Source organism: Leucopleurus acutus (assembly GCF_964270905.1).
Source record: "Leucopleurus acutus genome assembly, chromosome: 9".
NCBI lineage: Eukaryota > Metazoa > Chordata > Mammalia > Artiodactyla > Delphinidae > Leucopleurus > Leucopleurus acutus.
In genome coordinates, this window is record NC_139144.1 from 36,962,724 (window position 1) to 36,985,204 (window position 22,481).

Here is a 22,481-nt window from a genome sequence, read left to right on the forward strand (position 1 = left end):
AATTAATGGCAACTATTTGAAACATCAATTACTTCTGCTGCCTACATTTTTTTTTTTTTCCAAAAGAGAACTTGGGTCTCTTAATATATGTTCTTTGGTCTATAATCAAAGAAAACTTTGCTCTTGCAATAAGTATTTACATACTTTAGAGATTTTCTTCCTTAAAAAGCAAAAACAACAAAGAAATTGCCATATTGAAAAGAATACATCCTTAAAAATCTCAAGATAAAATACTTCTGCTAAATGTCAAAATGATTACAATCAGATTTTAAATTAAAAACTGTATTGACTTTAAAGATTTCAAGCTAATTATTTTTTTTGCAGTGTTCTTTAAACATTGGGCTTCTTTTCACCATAAACAATGCTTTTGTTATTGAGTATGCTTTTCCTTATAGTGTAACCATGATTTATAAAATCATTTATGTTATAAATGAATAGAATATGTACAGGTATTAATTTTAGTTTTTAAATGTGACTCTTCTAAGATTTTAAAAATCCTCTGCCTTGTTTCACCATTAGAGAAAACTAACCTAGCACTTCTATTTTAAACTTAAATGTATTTTTTATCAATATATATGTATTAAAATTAGTCAATAATATCACTTAGTGTTTTCTTCTCTAAGGTCTGTTTTCTCAGAGTTAAATGGAAATTCTGCTTTTGAGTGACATTTTTTGAGAAATCATTTTTTAAAAAACCTATACATCTTCTGGCATTTTCTCAAAGAGAAAAAGCCAAGGAAAAAAAAAAAGGCTTATTTCAGAGTCAGTGAATTTATAATCATTTCTTTGTTGTTGAAACACTGTCTATGCATTTTTCATACTCTACCACAGGGTGGAGTATTGCTTTAAATATAGGACCTTTTTTACACCATGCATTCCTAACTAGATTCATTCTGTTATGTAAACTGTGAAATAAGGTTTTAGTGAATGGTGACAAAATTGGGGCTCCGGAATTTTGAACACTATCAGACTCATTTGAATCACTACTCAGGTATAATTATGAAGAAATATTAAACATTCAATGGCCCCCAACAGAAGAAAGCAATCTATTCTAATTCTGGGTAGATTTTATGACATAGGGTCTTGAAATGGTATTTAATTTTCATGTAATTTTGTATGTTTTTCTTCGAAGGCAGGAGTCATGGCATAGTGTACTCTTTTGATGATTGATTAATTTATGTTTTGTATTTATGTATCAATTGTGATAATGTACAGTTTGTGTTGAAAGTATTTACTGAATTACACTGTACTATTTTGACAGTATGGCTGTCCTATTAAATTGCTTTAGAATCATTATGCTACAGTCTTAATTTTTTAAAACAAAGTTAATTTATTGACATTAAATAACTCCTAGCTGAGGTACAGTCAAAGCAGTCTCCTTTCAATTACTCAATGCTGCTTTTAACTCAGAGCAAGCACAAAGGTTCTAATGGAAGCACAAAGGCTACTCAGGCAATCTTTATGGATTTGGCAGTCATGAAATTACATCTCTAGGACATCTCTCTTCCTGACCCCCCTTGTTTCTTACTCAATCGACTAATAGCAGGAGCTATGATTGGGCAGCAACATAGATACAATACAAATGACACTTGTGCATGAAAATGAAGAAAGCATGCTTAAATAATATTCAGTGGCTCACATCTCAGATCTCCAGGAGACAACTTGAAATGATGAGCACTGCTTGTGACTTACACTTACACTTGTGAAATACTTCAGAACTCCCCACTGAGACATATCCATATTTTTAAAATATTTCAACTTTTGAGCATTGGATAAAGCAAATAAAAAAGAAAAACACTTTCCTTAGCTCCCGACCTCACTCTCAGCATGTATATGGAGCCAAGATTAAGACAGTAATGGAAGACAAATTCAAATCCGGAAAGAGAAAGACGATATTAAAAGCAATTATTTCAGAACTGAAGAGTTGTTTTTCTTTTTATAATTGCAGAGTGGTAAGAAACGAAACATTTTTATGTTTAGTCCAACAGATTTACTGTTATAGAGTTGTAATTCATGTAAGATAAATTACCCATTTTAAATTCAGTGGCACTTTACAATGTTGTGCAACTACCATCTCTCTCAGTTTCAAAAATTTGATCACAGAACACCCTGTACCTATTAAGTAATCACTCCCCATTCTCTGCTCCCACTGTCCCTTAAAAATCACTGATCTACTTTCTATGTCTATGGATTTGCCTATTATGCATATTTCATATGCATCATACAGTATGTGACCTTTTGTGTCTGGCTTCTTTTACTTAGCATAATGTTTTCAAGGTTCATGCATTGCAGCATGTATCAGAATATCATTCTTTTTATGGCTGAATAATATTCCATTGTATTTATAGACCACCTTTAATTTATTTATTACATCCATTGATGTACATTTGAATTGTTTCTACCTTTTAGCTACTGCAAACAATGTTGCAATGGAAATTAGCATACAAGAATCTAAGCCCTTGTTTTCAATTGTTTTAGGTATAAACCTAAAAATGGAATTGCTGGGTCACATGTAATGCTATATTTGGCTTTTTGAGGAACTGCCAAAATGTTCTGTGTAGCAGTTTTCATTTCCCCCAGCAATGCAGGATGGTCCCAATCTCTCTACATCCTTGTCAATACTTGTTATCTTTTTTTTTTTTTAATTATAGCCATCTTAGTAGTTGTGAAGTGGTACCACTGTGGCTTTGATTTGCATTTTGCTAATTTCTAGTGATGTTGAAAATCTCTTTCATATGCTAGTGGCCATTTGTATATCTTCACTGGATAAATGTCTATTTAAGTCATTTGTTCATTTATTAATTAGACTGTCTTTACGTTGTGAAGTTTTAGGGGTTCTTTATATATTCTGGATATTAAAACCTTAGCAGATTCATAATTTGCAAATATCTTCTCCCATCCTGTAGGTTGTCTTTTCACTTTCCTGATTAATATCCTTTAATGCACAAAGGTTTTTAATGTTTATGAAGTCCAGTAAATCTACTCGGTTGTTGTTGTTCCTTGCACTTTTGGTGTCAAATCTAAGAATCCATTGCCAATTATGAGAGCATCAAGAATTACCCCTATTTTTTCTTCTAATACTTTTATAGTTTTAGTTCTTATATTTAGGCTATTGATTCATTCTGAGTTAATTTTTGCAGTGAGGTAGAAGTCCAACTTAATTCTTTTGTATATGATTACCCAGTTGTCCCAGCACATATGTTAAAATACTATTCTTTCCCCATTGAATGATCTTGGCACCCTAGTTAAAATCAATTGTCCATTGATGTTGGGCTTATTTCTGGGCTCTCAATTTTATTCCATTTTTCTGTTTGTTTGTATCCTTATGCCAGTACCACACTCTTTTAAACACTTTAACTTTGTACTAAGTTTTGAGATCAGGAAATGTGAATCCTTCAACATTCTCTCTTTCAAGGTTGTTTGGCTTTTTGGGACCTCGTGAAATTTAATGTGAATTTTTGTATCCGTTTGTATACATTTCTGTAAAAAAGGCAAGAGGAATTTTTATAGGGATTGCATTGAATCTGTAGATCACTTTGAGAAATACTGCCATCTTAACAATATTAAGCCTTCCAATCCATGAACATGGAATGTCTTTGCATTTATTTAGATCTTCTTTCTTTCAGCAATATTTTATACTTTTCAGTATGCAAGTCTTTCACCTCCTTGGTTAAATTTATTCCCAGGTACGTTATTATTTTGGATGCCACTGTAAATGGAAGTGTTTTCTTTATTTCATTTCATGTTGTTTATTACTGGTCTAAGAAACATAACTGATATTTGCATGTTCATTTTGTAACCTGCAACTTCACTGAATTTATTATCTCCAGTAGGGTTTTGCTTTGTTTGTTTGATTCTTTGGGATTTTCTATATATTGAGTCTTGTCATCTGTAAATAAAAATAGTTTTATTTCTTCCCTTCCGTTTGGATACTTTATATTTCTTTTTCTTACATAATTACTCTTCCTAGGACTTTCAACACAATAATGAATAGCACTGGTGAAGGAAGGCATCCAGGCATCCTTCTCTTATTCCTGATCTAAGAGGGAAAGTTTTTAGTCATTCACCATTGAGTATGATGCTTGCTGTGAGTTCTTCCATAAATGCCCTTTATTATGTTGCGGAATTTCCTTTCTATTCCTAGTTTGCTGAGTGTTTCTGCCATGAAAAGTAGTTGTTGGATTTCGTCAAATGTTTTTTTTCTGTATCTACTGAGATGATCATTTTGTTGTTATTGTTCCTTTGTTCTATAAATGTGGTATAGTTCACTGATTTTTTTTAATGTTGAACCATTATTTCATTCCTGGGATAAATCTAACTTGATCATGGTGTACAAACATTTTAATGTGCTGTTGGATTTTGTTTGCCAGTATTCTGTTGCGGATTTTTGCATTTATTTTAACAAGGGATATTGATCTTTTTTGCTTGTCAGTTTTTTTGTTTGCTTTGTAGTGTCTTTGTCTGGCTTTAGTTATCAGTGTTAACGCTGGCTTCATAGAATGTGTTAGGAAGTGTTTCTTCAAATTTTTGGAGGAGTTTGAGTAGAATAGATGTTAATTTTTCTCTAAATGTTTGGTAGAATTCATCGGTGAAGTCATCTATTATGAACTTTTCTTTTTTGGAAGGTTTTTACTTACTGATTCAATATCTTTACTTGTTATAGGTATGTTGAGATTTTCTATTTCTTCTTGAGTTAGTATTGGTGAATTGTGTGTTTCTAGAAATTTGTCCATTTCAACAGCATTTAAATCTTTCTTCTTCTTTTAGGCATTTATAGTCACAAATTTCCCTTTGAGCATTGTTTTTGCTGCATCTCATGTTTAGTAATTTGAGTTTTCATTTTCATTCATATCCAAGTATTTTCTAATTTCCCTAATGATTTCTTCTTTGTCTTATTGATTGAGTGTGTTGTTTAATTTCCATGTCTTTGCAATTTCTGGTTTTCCTTCTGTTACTGATTTCCAGCTTCATTTCATTGTAGTTGGGAACGCTTAATATGATTTCAATCTTTCAAAATATATAAAGAATTGTTTTATGGCCTAACATACCTTCTAAAGTGGAGAAAGTTCCGTGTGTACTCTACTCTGCTATTGTTGTCTGAAGTGTTTTGCATATGACTATTAGGTCATGTATGCATATTTTAGGTCATACATGCATATGACTCTTAGGTCATGTATGCATATTTTAGGTCATACGTGCATATGACTCTTAGGTCATATATGACTGTTAGGTCTAGTTGTTTTTTAGTATTGTCCAAACCCTCTATTTCTTTATTGATTTTCTTAGTAAATGTTCCACCCATTATTGAGATTGGATTATTGGAGTCTCCAACTATAATTGCTGAATTGCCTATTTTTTATTCAATTCTGTTCATGCTTGCTTAATATATTTTGGGGCTCTGTTGGTGTGTATTTTTGTTTACAATTGTATATCTTTCTGATAAATTAACCCTTTTATTAATGTATAATTTGTAACAATGTATAAATTGTAACAATTTTTGACTTTAAATGTATTTTGTCTGATGTTAGTATAGCTATACTAGTTCTCTTTTGGTAACTATTTCCATGGAATATTTTTTTCCATCCTTTCACCAACTATTTGTGTCTTTGGATCTATCCTGGGTCTCTTGCAAGCAGCATATCATTGGATCATGTTTTGTTTTGTTTTGTTTTTCCATTCTGGAAATCTCTGTCCTTGAACTGATAAGCTTTATTTATTTACATTTAAATCAATGAAAGGCTGATAATGAAAGGCTAACTTCTGCCATTTTACTATTTTTTTTCTATATGTCTTACATCTCCTTTGTTTCTCATCTCCTCCAATATTGTCTTCTTTGTGTTTGATATATTTTTTTTCCTAGTAAATCATTTGGAGTCCCTCATCATTTCTGTATATACATTTAAATCAGGTTTATTGAGATATAATTCATATACTGTAAAATTCACTCCTTTTCATGTACAATTCTATGAATTTTGACAAATGTATGCAGTAATGTTAACTACCACCACAATCAAGATATAAAGCAGTTTCCTCCTCCCACCCTAAATATTCACTTGTGTCTTTTTTAGATGGCCCTCTCCACAGCCCCAGTTCTTCACAATTACTGATCTAGTCTCTGTTTTTATACATTAACCCTATAGAATAATACACTATGTAGATTTTTTGTGAATAAGAACACTTAATATAAGATATACCTGCTTGGCAAAATTTTAAGTATATAATACAGGCAATATGCTGTACAGTAGAATTCTAGGACTTCTTCATTTTGCATAACTGAAACCCTGTACCCTTTGACTAGTAACTCCATGTTTCTCCTTCTCCCCACCCACTGGCATCCATCATTCAACTCTACTTCTATGAGTTTGACTATTTTAGAATTCTCATATGAGTGGTATCATGTAGTGTTTGTCTTTCTGTGTCTGGCTTATTCCACTTAGCATAGTGTCCTCAAGGTTCACCCATGTTGTCACAAATGGCAGAATTTCCTTCCTTTTTTAAGGTTGAATAATATTCCATTATAAGTATATACTGGCTTTTCTTTGTCCATTCTTTTATTGATGGACGTTTATGTTGCTTTCATGTCTTAGCTATTATGAATAATGCTGCAATAAACATGGGAGTACAGGTATCGCTTTGAGATCCTGATTTCAATTCTTTTGGACATACACCTAGAAGAAGGATTGCTAGATCTTACGGTAGTTCTACTTTTAATTTTTTGAGGAACCTCTCTAGTGTTTTCCATAGTGGCTGCAGCAATTTACATGCCCACCAACAGTGTTCAAGGGTTCATTTTTCTCTACATCCTCACCAGCATTTATCTTTTTTAGGGGGTAGGTGGTGGGTAACAGCCATCGTAACTGATTTGAGGTAATTTCACATTGTGGTTTTGATTTACATTTCCTTGTTGATTAGTGACATTGAGCACCTTTTCATGTATATGTTGACCATTTGTATGTCTTCTTTGGAAAAATGTCTATTCAGGTCGTTTGTCCATTTTTAAGTTTTTTTTTTCTTTTGCTATTGACTTGTATGAGTTCATTATATATTTTGAATACTTACCTCTCCAGATATATGATTTGCAATTATTTTCTCCCTTTCCATTGGTTTCATTTTCATTTTCTTCTTTGTTTCCTTTGCTGTAAAGGGAAGCTTTTTAGTTCGATACCATGCAACTTTTCTATTTTTGCTTTTGTTTCCTGTGCTTTTAGTCTCATATCTAAGAAATTATTACCAAGGCCAATATCAAGAAGATCTTTCCCTGTTTTTTTCTGGCAGTTTTATGGTTTTAGGTTTTACATTTAAGTCCTTAATGTAGTTTGAGGTTTTTTCTGTGTATTTAGTGCCAGATAAGGGTCCAGTTTCATTCTTTTGCATATGGATATCCAGTTTTCTCAACACTTGAACAGACAGAAAACTAATAAGGAACATCAAATGTGAATAACAATGTAGACTAAATGGGTGTAACAGACACATATACAACATGCTGTCCAACCACAGCATAATACACATTCTTCTCAAGTGCCCACAGAACATTCTCCAGAATAGATCATATGTTAGGCCACAAAGCAAGTCTTAACAAGTTTCAGAAGACTGAAATCATACTAAGCACGTTTTCTGATCACAATGATATGAAACTGGAAATCAATAACAGGAGGAAAACTGAAAAAAAATCACAAATATGTGGAAATCAAACACACTACTAAACAACCAGTGAGTCAAAGAAGATATCAAAAGGGAAATCAGAAAGTATCTCGAGACAAACAAAAATAGACACAACATACCAAACCCTATGGGATGCAAAAAAAACAGTTTTAAAAGGGGAGGTTATAGCAATTAATACCTATGTAAGAAAAAAGAAAGATCTTGACAACCTAACTTTACACCTTAAGGAATTAGAAAAACAACAAACTAAACCCAAAATTAGCAGAAGGGAGGACATAATAAAGATTGGAGCTGAAATAAATGAACTACAGACTAAGAAGACAACAGGAAAATATCAATGAAACTAGTGTGGGTTTTTTTCTTTTCTTTGGAAAAGATAAGCAAAATTGACACACCTTTAGTTATACTAAACAAGAAAAAAGAGTACTCAAACAAAATTATAAACGAAAAGGAAACATTACAGCTGATATCAATACAAAGAAATCATAAAAGTCTACTAAGAATAACAATACTCCAACAAATTTGATAACGTAGGAAAAAGGGATAAATTCCTAGGAATATACAATCAACCAAGGCTGAATAATGAAGAAATAGAAAATCTGAACAGACCAATTATTATTAAGAGATCTAATCAGTAATCAAGAAATCTCCTAACAAAGAAAATTCCAGAACCAGATGGCTTTACTGACAAATTCTATAAAACATTTAAAGAATAATTAATACCAATCTTTCTTGAACTATTCCAAAAAATCAAAGTGGAGGGAACACTTCCAAACTCACTTTATGAGAGAAGCATTACTCTGACACCAAAGCCAGACAAGTACACTATGAGAAAAGAAAACTGCAGGTGAATATTCTTGATGAACATAGATGCAACAATCCTCAACAAAATATTAGTAAACAAAATTCTACATCAAATTAAAAGGATCATATATAACAATCCAGTGGGATTTATTTTGGGGCTTAGAGAATGGTTCAACATAAATCAAATCAATAAATGTAATATACAACATTAATAAAATGAAGCATAAAAACCATACGATCACCTACATAGGTACAGAAAAAGCATCTGACAAAATTCAACATCCTTTGATAATAAAAACTCTCAACAAACTGGGTATAGAAGAAATTTACCATATATTATGCCACATATGGCATAATAAAGGCCATTTGTGACAAGCTCACAGCTAACATCATACTCAATGTTTAAATTCTAAAAGCTTTTTCTCTCTGATCAGTTACAAGACAACAGTGACCACTCTCACCACTTTTATTCAAGATAGTAATGAAAGTTCTTGCTAGAACAATTAGGCAAGAAAATAAATAAAAGGCATCCAAATCAGAAAGGAACAAGTAAAACTGTCTCTGTTTGCATATGATATGATATATTGTATATAGAAAATTCTAAACGCTTCGCCAAAAACTATTAGAGCTAATTAACAAATTCATTTATGTTGCAGGATACAAAATCAATATACAAAACTCAGTTGCATTTCTATATATTAATACTACCAGTGAACTACCTGTAAAGGAAATTAAGAAAACAATCCCAGAGGAGCTTCAAGATGGCGTAAGAGTAATATGTGGAGATCACCTTCCTCCCCACAAATACATAAGAAATACACCTACATGTGGAATAACTCCTACAAAACACTTACTGAATGCTGACAGAAGAGCTCAGACCTCCCAAAAAGCAAGAAACTCCCCACGTACCTGGGTAGGGCAAAAGAAAAAAGAAAAAACAGAGACAAAAGAATAGGGACGGGACCTGCACCAGTGGGAGGGAGCTGTGAAGGAGGAAAGGTTTCCACACACTACGAAGCCCCTTCGTGGGTGGAGACTGTGGGTGGAGGAGGGGGAAAGCTTCGGAGCCATGGAGGAAAGAGTAGCAACAGGGGTGCGGAGGGCAAAGCAGAGAGATTCCTGCACAGAGGATCGGGGCCGACCTGCACTCACCAGCCCGAGAGGCTTGTCTGCTCACCCGCCGGGGCGGCCAGGGCTGGGAGCTGAGGCTCGGGCTGCATTCGGATCCCAGGGAGAGGACTGGGGTTGGCTGCGCGAACACAACCTGAAGGGGGCTAGTGCACCACAGCTAGCCAGGAGGGAGTCCGAGAAAAAGTCTGGAGCTGCCGAAGAGACAAGAGACTTTTTCTTGCCTCTTTGTTTCCTGGTACATGAGGAGAAGGGAGTAAGAGCACTGCTTAAAGGAGCTCCAGAGACGGGCGTGAGCCGCTGCTATCAGCTCAGACCCCAGAGACGGGCATGAGATGCTAAGGCTGCTGCTGCCGACACCAAGAAGCCTGTGTGCGAGCACAGGTCACTATCCACACCCCTCTTCCGGGGAGCCTGTGCAGCCCGCCACTGCCAGGGTCCTGGGATCCAGGGACACCTCCCCCGGGTGAACGCACGGCGTGCCTCAGGCTGGTGCAACGTCACGCTGGCCTCTGCCGCCACAGGCTCACCCCGTATCCGTACCCCTCCCTCCCCCCGGCCTAAGTGAGCCAGAGCCCCCAAAGCAGCTGCTCCTTTAACCCCATCCTGTCTGGGCAGGGAACAGTCGCCCTCAGGTGACCTATACGCAGGGGCGGGGCCAAATCCAAAGCTGAACCCCAGGAGCTGTGCGAACAAAGAAGAGAAAGGGAAATCTCTCCCAGCAGCCTCAGGAGCAGCGGCTTAAATCTCCACAATCAACTTGATGTACCCTGCATCTGTAGAATACCTGAAGAGACAACGAATCATCCTAAAGAGGAGGTGGACTTTGGGAGCAACGGTATTTTTTTTTTTTCCTTTTTCTTTTTTTGTGATTGTGTATGTGAATGCTTCTGTGTGTGATTTTGTCTGTATAGCTTTGCTTTTACCATTTGTCCTAGGGTTCTCTCTGTCTGGTTTTTTTGTTTGTTTGTTTTTAGTATAGTTTTTAAGCGCTTGTTATCATTGGTGGATTTGTTTTTTGGTTTGGTTGCTCTATTCTTTCTTTCTTTCTTATTTTAATATTTAAAAAAATTTTTTAAATAATTATTTGTTATTTTAATAAATTTATTTTATTTTATCTCCTTCTTTCTTTCTTTCTTTTTTTTTCTCCCTTTTCTTCTGAGCCGTGTTGCTGACAGGGATTTGATACTCTGGCTGGATGTCAGGCCTGAGCCTCTGAGGTGGGAGAGCTGAGTTCAGGACACTGGTCTACCAGAGACCTCCTGGCCCCACGTAATATCAAATGGCAAAAACTCTCCCAGCAATCTCCATCTCAACGCTAAGACCCAGCTCCACTCAAAGACCAGCAAGCTACACTGCTGGATACCCTATGACAAACAACTAGCAAGAAAGGAACACAAACACACCCATTACCAGAGAGGCTACATAAAATCATAATAAGTTCACAGACACCCCAAAACACACCACTGGATGTGGTCCTGCCTACCAGAAAGACAAGATCCAGCCTCATCCACCAGAACATGCTGCTGAAGAGACAAGAGACACCAGTCCCCACCACCAGGAAGCCTACGCAACACACTGAACCAACCTTACCCACTGGGAGCAGACACAAAACACAACGGGAACTACTAACCTGCAGCCTGCAAAACGGAGACCACAAACAAGGTAAGTTAAGCAAAACGAGAAGACAGAGAAATATGCACCAGATGAAGGAGCAAGGTAAAAACCCCCCAGACCAAACAAATGAAGAGGAAATAGGCAGTCTACCTGAAAAACAATTCAGAGTAATGATAGTAAAGATGATCCAAAATCTTGGAAATATAATGGAGAAAATACAAGAAACATTTAACAAAGACCTAGAAGAACTAAAGAACAAACAAACAATGATGAACAACACAATAAATGAAATTAAAAATTCTCTAGAAGGAATCAATAGCAGAATAACTGAGGCAGAAGAACGGATAAGAGACCTGAAAGATAAAATAGTGGAAATAACTACTGCAGAGCAGAATAAAGAAAAAAAAATGAGAAGAATTGCGGACAGTCTCAGAGACCTCTGGGACAACACTAAACACACCAACATTTGAATTCTAGGGGTCCCAGGAGAAGAAGAGAAAAAGAAAGGGACTGAGAAAACATTTGAAGAGATTACAGTTGAAAACTTTCCTAATATGGGAAAGGAAATAGGTAATCAAGTCCAGGAAGCACAGAGAGTCCCATACAGGATAAATCCAAGGAGAAACACATCAAGACACATATTAATCAAACTATCAAAAATTAAATACAAAGAAAAATTATTAAAAGCAGCAAGGGAAAAACAACAAATACCATACAAGGGAATCCCCATAAGGTTAAGAGCTGATCTTTCAGCAGAAACTCTGCAAGCCAGAAGGCAGTGGCAGGACATACTTAAAGCGATGAAGGGGGAAAAACCTACAACCAAGATTACTCTACCCAGCAAGGATCTCATTCAGATTTCACAGAGAATTTAAAACCTTTACAGACAAGCAAAAGCTAAAAGAATTCAGCACCACCAAACCAGCTTTACAACAAATGCTAAAGGAACTTCTCTAGGCAGGAAACACAAGAGAAGGAAATGACCTACAATAACAAACCCAAAACAATTATGAAAATGGTAACAGGAACATACATATCGATAATTACCTTAAATGTAAATGGATTAAATGCTCCCACCAAAAGACACAGACTGGCTGAATGGATGCAAAAACATGACCAGTGTATATGCTGTCTACGAGAGACCCACTTCAGACCTAGGGACACATACAGACTGAAAGTGAGGGGTTAGAAAAACATATTCCATGCAAATGGAAATCAAAAGAAAGCTGGAGTAGCAATTCTCATATCAGACAAAACAGACTTTAAAACAAAGAGTATTATAACACACAAAGAAGGACACTACATAATGATCAAGGGATCAATCCAAGAAGAAGATATAACAATTGTAAATACTTATGCACCCAACAGAGGAGCACCTCAGTACATAAGGAAACACTAACAGCCATCAAAGGGGAAATAAACAGTAATACAATCATAGTAGGGGACTTTAACACCCCACTTTCACCAATGGACAGATCATCCAAAACGAAAATAAATAAGGAAACAAGCTCTAAAGGATACATTAAACAAGGTGGACTTCATTGATATTTATAGGACATTCTGTCCAAAAACAACAGAATACACTTTGTTCTCAAGTGCTCATGGAACATTCTCCAGGATAGATCATATCTTGGTAAATTTAAGAAAACTGAAATCGTATCAAGTATCTTTCCGACCACAATGCTATGAGACTAGATATCAATTACAGGAAAAAAATCTGTAAAAAATACAAACACATGGAGGCTAAACAATACACTACTTAATGACCAACAGATCACTGAAGAAATCACAGAGGAAATAAAAAAATACCTAGAAACAAATGACAATGAAAACACGACGACCCAAAACCCATGGGATGCAGCAAAAGCAGTTCTAAGAGGGAAGTTTACAGCAATACAATTTTACCTTAAGAAACAAGAAACAACTCAAATAAACAACCTAACCTTACACATAGAGCAATTAGAGAAAGAAGAACAAAAAAACCCCAAAGTTAGCAGAAGGAAAGAAATCATAAAAATCAGATCACAAATAAATGAAGAAGAAATGAAGGAAACGAGAGCAAACATCAATAAAACTAAAATCTGGTTCTTTGAGAAGATAAACAAAATTCATAAACCATTAGCCAGACTCATGAAGAAAAAAAGGGAGAAGACTCACATCAATAGAATTAGAAATGAGAAAGGAGAGGTAACAACTGACACTGAAGAAATACAAAGGACCATGAGAGATTACCACAAGCAACTCTATGCCAATAGAATGGACAACCAGGAAGAAATAGGCAAATTCTTAGAAATGCACAACCTTCCGAGACTGAACCAGGAAGAAATAGAAAATATGAACAGACCAATCACAAGCACAGAAATTGAAACTGTGATTAAAAATCTTCCAACAAAAATCCCAGGACCAGATGGCTTCACAAGCGAATTCTATCAAACGTTTAGAGAAGAGCTAACACCTATCCTTCTCAAACTCTTCCAAAATATAGCAGAGGGAGGAACACTCCCAAACTCATTCTAGGAGGCCACCATCATCCTGATACCAAAACCAGACAAAGGTGTCACAGAGAAAGACAACTACAGGCCAATATCACTGGTGAACATAGATGCAAAAATCCTCAAAAAAATAATGGCAAACAGAATTCAAGAGCACCTTAAAAGGATCAAACACCATGATCAAGTGGGGTTTATCCCAGGAAGGCAAGGATTCTTCAATATACGCAAATCAACCAACACGATACACCATATTAACAAATTGAAGGAGAAAAGCCATATGATCATCTCAATAGATGCAGAGAAAGCTTTTGACAAAATTCAACACCGATTTATGATGAAAACCCTCCAGAAAGTAGGCATAGAGGGAACTTACCTCAACATGATAAAGGCCACATATGACAAACCCACAGCCAACATCATCCTCAATGGTGAAAAACTGAAACCATTTCCACTAAGATCAGGAACAAGAAAAGGTTGCCCACTGTCACCACTCTTATTCAACATAGTTTTGGAAGTTTTAGCCACAGCAATCAGAGAGGAAAAATAAATAAAAGGAATCCAAATCAGAAAAGAAGAAGTAAAGCTGTCACTGTTTGCAGATGACATGATACTATACGTAGAGAATCCTAAAAATGCTACCAGAAAATTACTAATCAATGAATTTGGTAAAGTAGCAGGATACAAAATTAATGCACAGAAATCTGTGGCATTCCTATAAACTAATGATGAAAAATTTGAAAGTGAAATTAAGAAAACACTCCCATTTATCACTGCAAGAAAAAAGAATAAAATATCTAGGAATAAACCCACCTAAGGAGACAAAAGACCTGTATGCAGAAAATTATAAGACACTGATGAAAGGAATTAAAGATGATACAAATAGATGGAGAGGTATACCATGTTCTTGGATTGGAAGAATCAACATTGTGAAAATGACTATACTACCCAAAGCAATCTACAGATTCAATGCAATCCCTATCAAACTACCACTGTCGTTTTTCACAGAACTAGAACAAAAAATCTCACAATTTGTTTGGAAACACAAAAGACCCTGAATAGCCAAAGAATTCTTGAGAAAGAAAAACGGAGCTGGAGGAATCAGGCTCCCTGACTTCAGACTATACTACAAAGCTACAGTAATCAAGATAGTATGGTACTGGCAGAGAAACAGAAATATAGATCAATGGAACAGCATACAAAGCCCACAGATAAACCCACGCACATATGGTCACCTTATCTTTGATAAAGGAGGCAAGAATATACAGTGGAGAAAAGACAGCCTCTTCAAAAAGTGGTGCTGGGAAAACTGGACAGCTACATGTAAAAGAATGAAATTAGAACACTCCCTAACACCATATACAAAAAGAAACTCAGAATGGATTAAAGACCTAAATGTAAGGCCCGAAACTATCAAACTCTTAGAGGAAAACATAGGCAGAACACTCTATGACATAAATCACAAGAGATCCTTTTTGACCCACCTCCTACAGAAATGGAAATAAAAAGAAAAATAAACAAATAGGACCTAACGAAACTTAAAAGCTTTTGCACAGCAAAGGAAACCATAAAAAAGACAAAAAGACAACCCTGAGAATGGGAGAAAATATTTGTAAATGTAGCAACTGACAAAGGATCAATCTCCAAAATGTACAAGCAGCTCATGCATCTCAATATCAAAAAAACAAACAACGCAATCCAAAAGGGGCAGAAGACCTAAACAGACCTTTCTCCAAAGAAGATATACAGATTGCCAACAAACACATGAAAAAATGCTCAACATCATTAATCATTAGAGAAATGCAAATCAAAACTACAATGAGGTATCATCTCACACTGGTCAGAATGGCCATCATCAAAAAATCTGCAAACAATAAATGCTGGAGAGGCTGTGGAGAAAAGGGAACCCTCTTGCACTGTTGGTGTGAATGTAAATTGATACAGCCACTATGGAGAACAGTATGGAGGTTCCTCAAAAAACTACAAATAGAACTACCATACGACCCAGCAATCCCACTACTGGGCATATACCCTGAAAACCATAATTCAAAAAGAGTCATGTACCATAATGTCCACTGCAGCTGTATTTACAATAGCCAGGACATGGAAGCAACCTAAGTGTCCATCGACAGAAGAATGGATAAAGAAGATGTGGCCCATATATACAATGGAATATTACTCTGACGTATAAAGAAACGAAATTGAGTTATTTGTAGTGAGGTGGATGGACCTAGAATCTGTCATACAGAGTGAAGTAAGTCAGAAAGAGAAAAACAAATACCATTTGCTAACATATATGGAATCCAAGGGAAAAAAAATTGTCATGAAGAACCTAGGGGCAATACGGGAATAAAGACGCAGACCTACTAGAGAATGGACCTGGGGATATGGGGAGGGGAAGGGTAAGCTGGGAAAAAGTGAGAGAGTGGCATGGACATATATACACTACCAAATGTAAAATAGATAGCTAGTGGGAAGCAGGCGCATAGCACAGGAAGATCAGCTCAGTGCTTTGTGACCACCTAGAGGGGTGGGATAGGGAGGGAGGGAGGGAGGGAGACGCAAGAGAGGAGAGATATTGGGATATATGTATATGTATGACTGATCCATTTTGTTATAAATCAGAAACTAACACACCATTGTAAAGCAGTTATACTCCGATAAAGATGTTAAAAAAAATCCCATTTACAAAAGCATGAAAAATAATAAAACACTTGGAAATAAATTTAACTAAAGAGGTGAAAGTTCTGTACACTAAAAACTATAAGACACTGATGAAAGAATTTGAAGACACATTAAATGGAAAGATATCCCATGTTCCTGACTCATTCAAGGCACAGATGAGTTTCAGAAAAATCATAGCAGTCCTTCTATGCTCAGCTTGTAGACAATTTTCTATTTATGTCAATCATTAGGTCTTGTGTTCACTGATATTTCTATGAGTATAAGCTGCAACTGTAATAAGACAAAGATGACTAATTTCTGGAATCAATTTTAATTTGAAATCATACATGTCTTCTTAGCCAGGATATAAATGCACTAAGATACTGATTTTCATCCTATACTCTCCACCCCCTCCTTCTGAAAACTATATCTAACAGGTACCCAATATTTGATGGCTTCACTGATTTTCTTCTAAACACTTTTCAGTAAGTTTTCCTGTAGAAAATGGAAGGGTTTTGTCAATGTTCCAACTGCAGGTGGCACTGACTGACTTAATTTGTTAGTTCTGTTCTTGGTTATTCTTTTGTAACTTGAAAGTAAACAGAATAGTACACATCATGAATCATGTTGAAGGAAAAGCCCGAAGAATAGTTCCTTTGAGGGAGCAGTTGCATGTGGGAAACCATTTTCTCTTTTTATCTACTGTGCTCCTAGGAGTCCAGCCAGGACTGCATCTGTTTAGTTTATTTGATATATTTTAGTGTCTAGCATGGTGACGTGAGCATGTAGACATTTGATAAATGCTATATCACGACAGTTGTGGCTATCATTATTACAGCAATTACGAGGCCTATTCAAAAATGATTTGATGCTGTGACTTCATGGTAAGATACATTTTGTCTCTAGATTTCTCTTTAAATAAAGCCTGGAATAAAACTAAATTTGCTTTCGACATTCAGCAAATCATAGGCAAGAATCATAGAAGCCACCTAGTCCATACACCTTGTTTTTCAACAGGGAGGTTTGACTTATTCAATATAAAAGGTATAGTTAGTTCCTGATCTGGGGCGGGGGTGGAAACAGGTCTTCTGATCCTAAACACAGTGATATTTCTACTATACTAAAATCAGAAGTTACTATTGCTGTTACAAAATGGTAATACTTACCTCTTATTACAAAGTGGTAATTTCTAGCTCTTATTCAAAATTGTGCTTTAGAATTATGCTTTGTAATTCACAATGGAATACCAAGAATACTGAAAATAACTTATTGTATTCCTTCCCAATTGGGAGCTTTTGATAGAGTAGGTGGGCCCATCCCATTTCATCAGGCATTTATTGAATAGCACAAAATCCAGAGCTAAGAGAATATAACCTAATTACGTCTAGTTGGGTAGCCAATTTCAACCTCAGCTGACAAAGGAAACTGACAGAATTTAAGTGAACAGAACTTCAGTGTGTGTGTTAGTACTGGCTTTGGGGAATTAAAAAAAAAAAAAATTAGAGACTTATCTCCCTGGTGAGATGGCCAGTGTTGAGAGTAAATCTCCTTAATAGTGATCCAGGTATCAATTTCTGTTGGGTTTCAGGGAAAGAAGACTGGGGATTTCACAATATACAATATCATATGTATTCTGACATCAATGATGTTCATTGGCTGAGGCAAGTTGATGTAGTATAAGATGAAAATGCTATATATCCCAAAGTAGGCTTGATACAAAATACAGCTACCACAACAAACCTCAGAAGACATTTGTTCATTTGGTTAATTTTGTGACCAAATGTTTTATTTCATAATTTTGGAAGTCGACCAATTTTCTGCTCTCTCATTACATCTCAGTGCTGAATAAATACAGTGCTGGACTTGGCCCATTGAAAACCTGCTATCACTCATGCAGGCAAAGCCACAGATTCTGGGATTCTGACTTGATTTGGTCCTCCTTCTGGGTTGTGGTAGCAAAAATAAACGTACACAGTGACTTATGTCTGTTTCTTCAGGTGACTTTCACCTTGGCTGACTTGATTTGTGCTGAGGGGACCACAGAGAGACCTTCTTCTGCTTCCCAGCAACCAAAGGTCAAGCTATTTTCATGCTTCTCTGCCTCATTTTCCTTCCTTCTGGGATTGATCCTGTTCTTTCAGGCCTTTTATTACTGTCACACCTCCTTTTATTTTTTTCTTTAAAGCATTTTCACTTTGTGATTAATTGCAGGTCCCTTTGAAGTATAAGTCTATTTAATTACTTTACAAAAGAAAAATTCTTATGTAGAGTCTTCTTGTTGCCCCTGGTCCTGGCCAAGCTGACCATTTGCTACTGTCCAAAGGTATGAGTCATTTTCATCTCTTTGCTTTTGCGTATGAAGTTTCACTTGCCTAAAATGGTCACTCCTTCATTCTGTGCATGGCTGATTTCTATTACTCTTTCAGATTCTGCTTAGCTATCACTACCTCCAGAGAAACCTTTCCTGTCCATTGGATCTGAATCAGGTCCCCTACATTGTATTGTCCACACTGTATCTTGGCTCATCATTCTACTTCTCCCATTATATCGTTAGTGCCATTTTGTTTTTTCATACACTCCACCACCACCTCATAAGCCATCACTGGATTCTTGTTTTTTTTTTCTTTTTCTATTGCCTTTGCCAAGCATGGAGCCTGATGCTTAGTAGGTACAAAACACATGACAGATGAATAAATTGGATGGGCACTTAGAAGAAAAATCAGCTTGCTCGACTGTTAATTTCAAACATACACTTTTTGAAAACAGTGACGTGATATATATCAAAGAAATATAGGGCTTCCCTGGTGGCGCAGTGGTTGAGAGTCCGCCTGCCGATGCGGCGGACACGGGTTCGTGCCCCGGTCAGGGAAGATCCCATATGCCGTGGAGCGGCTGGGCCCGTGAGCCATGGCCGCTGAGCCTGCGTGTCCGGAGCCTGTGCTCCGCAACGGGAGAGGCCACAGCGGTGAGAGGCCCGCATACCGCAAAAAAAAAAAAAAAAGAAATATAGATTTAAAATCAGAAAACATGAGGTATGACCGAGACAAGGATTTAAACTTTCCCTTATTTCAATTTACTCCTCTGTAAAATAAAACTGTACTAATTTCTAAGGATAAAACAATTCTTAAAGGTAGATTACTTTCGGGCTTCCCTAGTGGTGCAGTGGTTAAGCATCTGCCTGCTAATGCAGGGGACACGGGTTCGAGCCCTGGTCTGGGAAGATCCCACATGCCGCGGAGCAACTAGGCCCGTGAGCCACAACTACTGAGCCTGCGCGTCTGGAGCCTGTGCTCCGCAACGAGAGAGGCCGAGATAGTGAGAGGCCCGCGCACAGCCATGAAGAGTGGCCCCCGCTTGCCACAACTAGAGAAAGCCCTCGCACGGAAATGAAGACCCAACACAGCCAAAAATAAATAAATTAATTAATTAATTTTTTTAAAAAAGGTAGATTACTTTCATTTTTCATTATGAGAGACAGTGAAGTGGTTCGGCAGTTTCTAATCAATTAAATAATGATGTATTGAGCCTTTAATGAGTATCTGTCGCAGTATACAATGTTCACAGCACTTAAAAAAATAATTCAGAGCCGAGTTGACATATTAATGTTCAAATAAAAAAATATTCTAACCATGACCAAACCTATTTGGCAGAGACCACGAGTTCAAATGCCAATGTGTATAGGAAAAGGAAGCACCAACTCAGGATGATTTGGGAGACGAGTGCCTTAGGAAAGGGATTTTACAATTTAAGGGATGAAGACCAGCAAAGAGTAATAGAATTTTAGAACTGAATGGGTTCTTAGAGTCCTATCTCCTTTGATTTAGAACAAATTCAACTGAGGTTTCATGAACTATAGCCAAATCAAAGAATATTTAGAGAGTCTTGCCTGGAATTCAGGATTCCTAATCTGGTACTCCTTCCATCATAACAACTGATCTCCTATATAAAAATACTGAGGTTAAAGCCAGTGACAAAGCACACATAAAGCCCAAGGTAGAAAGAAGAAAATAGTGGAGGCAAGGTCCCAAGGAGTACCTGTAGACTCAAAACCGCAGCTAAATATTCTGGACGAAATTAAGACATATATTTCAAATGCTACATGAAATAAACATCTACTTGTATTTTGTCCTTTCCAGCATCACTTTCTTTGAGAGGAAAACTCCAATCTTCCTCAATAAAAGGTATCTTCCAGACTCTCAGTCCTTATAGCTTAAATGGAGCAACCTTGTTGCTAAACTGTATATTTCTAAATTGATTGCCCCGGAGTCTTAGACATTTGTAGAGTACCCATTTCAAAGCAGATAAAAGAATATTCTCCTATTTAAACTTTGGAAGCTCTCAGATCAGACCTGTTGAAGATTATCATCCATTCATAGTAGCATATTTATTCTGTATTTCAGCTAAATATTTATTGAAGCCTTTTTTCCACCTATGACACTGTGAATCTTTGCCTTTACCTTTACCAGGTAAAGATCATATCCAATATATTTAAACTTCATTTGCAACTCTCCTAAATGCATAGTTCCCATCCCTAGGCTTCTGGTAGATGCTTATGGTCCACACTCTATGGTTAACAGTATGATTTTTCCATCCATGTTTCCATCAGTGATAACTGTATGATTTTCCTCTTTGTCAAGTGTGGTTTTTGAACACTGCTTCTCTATTTTATGGAAGAATGCTGGCTCTGCAGATTGACACCTTTGCGTGTGAATGTTGGCTGCACCACATTAGCTACAGGACCTTGGGAAACTACTTAACACCTTTAAGTATAATTTTCTTCACCTTCAAAATACGTAATAATTTATATCTACCTCATATGACTGTTGTAGGTATAGGCTAGTATAGCCATCACATGTAATTAACAGAGCTCGGGGCACTTGGTAAACACTATAAATATTAGACATTATTATTATCACTATTATTCTTATTGCAAAGCAGTCACTCTGAGTACTCTTTTCAATATATTTGCTCCACTTTTAAGTTGTTAAATTTTTATAGCATCTTTCAATATTTTGAGGACTGAAAACAGTCAGTTTTTACTCTAAGACACAAACTCACTATTGCTACTCAATCTTTTTTTTTTAATGTAATAGGCAAAACTTTATTTTTTATTTTATTTTTTTTAATTAATTAATTTTTTTTCAGTACACGGGCCTCTCACTGTTGTGGCCTCCCCCATTGCGGAACACAGGCTCCGGACGCGCAGGCTCAGCGGCCATGGCTCACGGGCCTAGCCGCTCCGTGGCATGTGGGATCTTTCTGGACCGGGGCATGAACCTGCGTCCCCTGCGTTGGCAGGCAGACTCTCAACCACTGCGCCACCAGGGGAGCCCTATTTTTTATTTTTAACCATTTTTAATTGAAGTATAGTTATTTGACAATATTATGTTAGCTTCAGGTGTACAGCAAAGTGATTCAGTTATATATATATATATGTATATATATATACATACATGTATTCTTTTTCAGATTCTTTTCCATTATAGGTTAGTACAAGACATTGAATATAGTTCCCTGTGCTATACAGTAAGTCCTTGTTGTTTATCTATTGTATACACAGTAGTGTGTATATGTTAATCCTAAATTCCTAATTTATCTCCTTCCACCCCCCTCCACCCCCTCTGGTAACCATAAGTTTGTTTTCTATGTCTGTGAGTCTATTTCTGTTTTGTAAATAAGTTCATTGGATCTTTTACTGGTAATTTGGTGATAAAATAATATTTATCTCTAATAACTCTAAGCATGATAGATAGATGTCAGTGTGTCTATCTCTACCACTAGATTTTATCAACAGTCTTAAGAACTGAGAGTTTGTACATCTTACTATCTCCAGACTAGCATATGACCTGGTACTCAGAAAGAAGAAAGGGAGGGAGGGAAACAGGGAAGAGATACCAAAGAATTACCTCATACACACACACACACACACACCCCATACACATATGCATAAATATATATTTCCCTCATATAATCAAAATGTCAAGAAACTGTCCAAATTCCTTATTTCTTTAAGCTATAATGTGTCCAATATTTCTTTAAATGACTGTGCCATTTGATGCTTTTTTAAAAAGTATGTCAAAACAGAGATATTGCTTTGTTATACATATACTTTGTGTG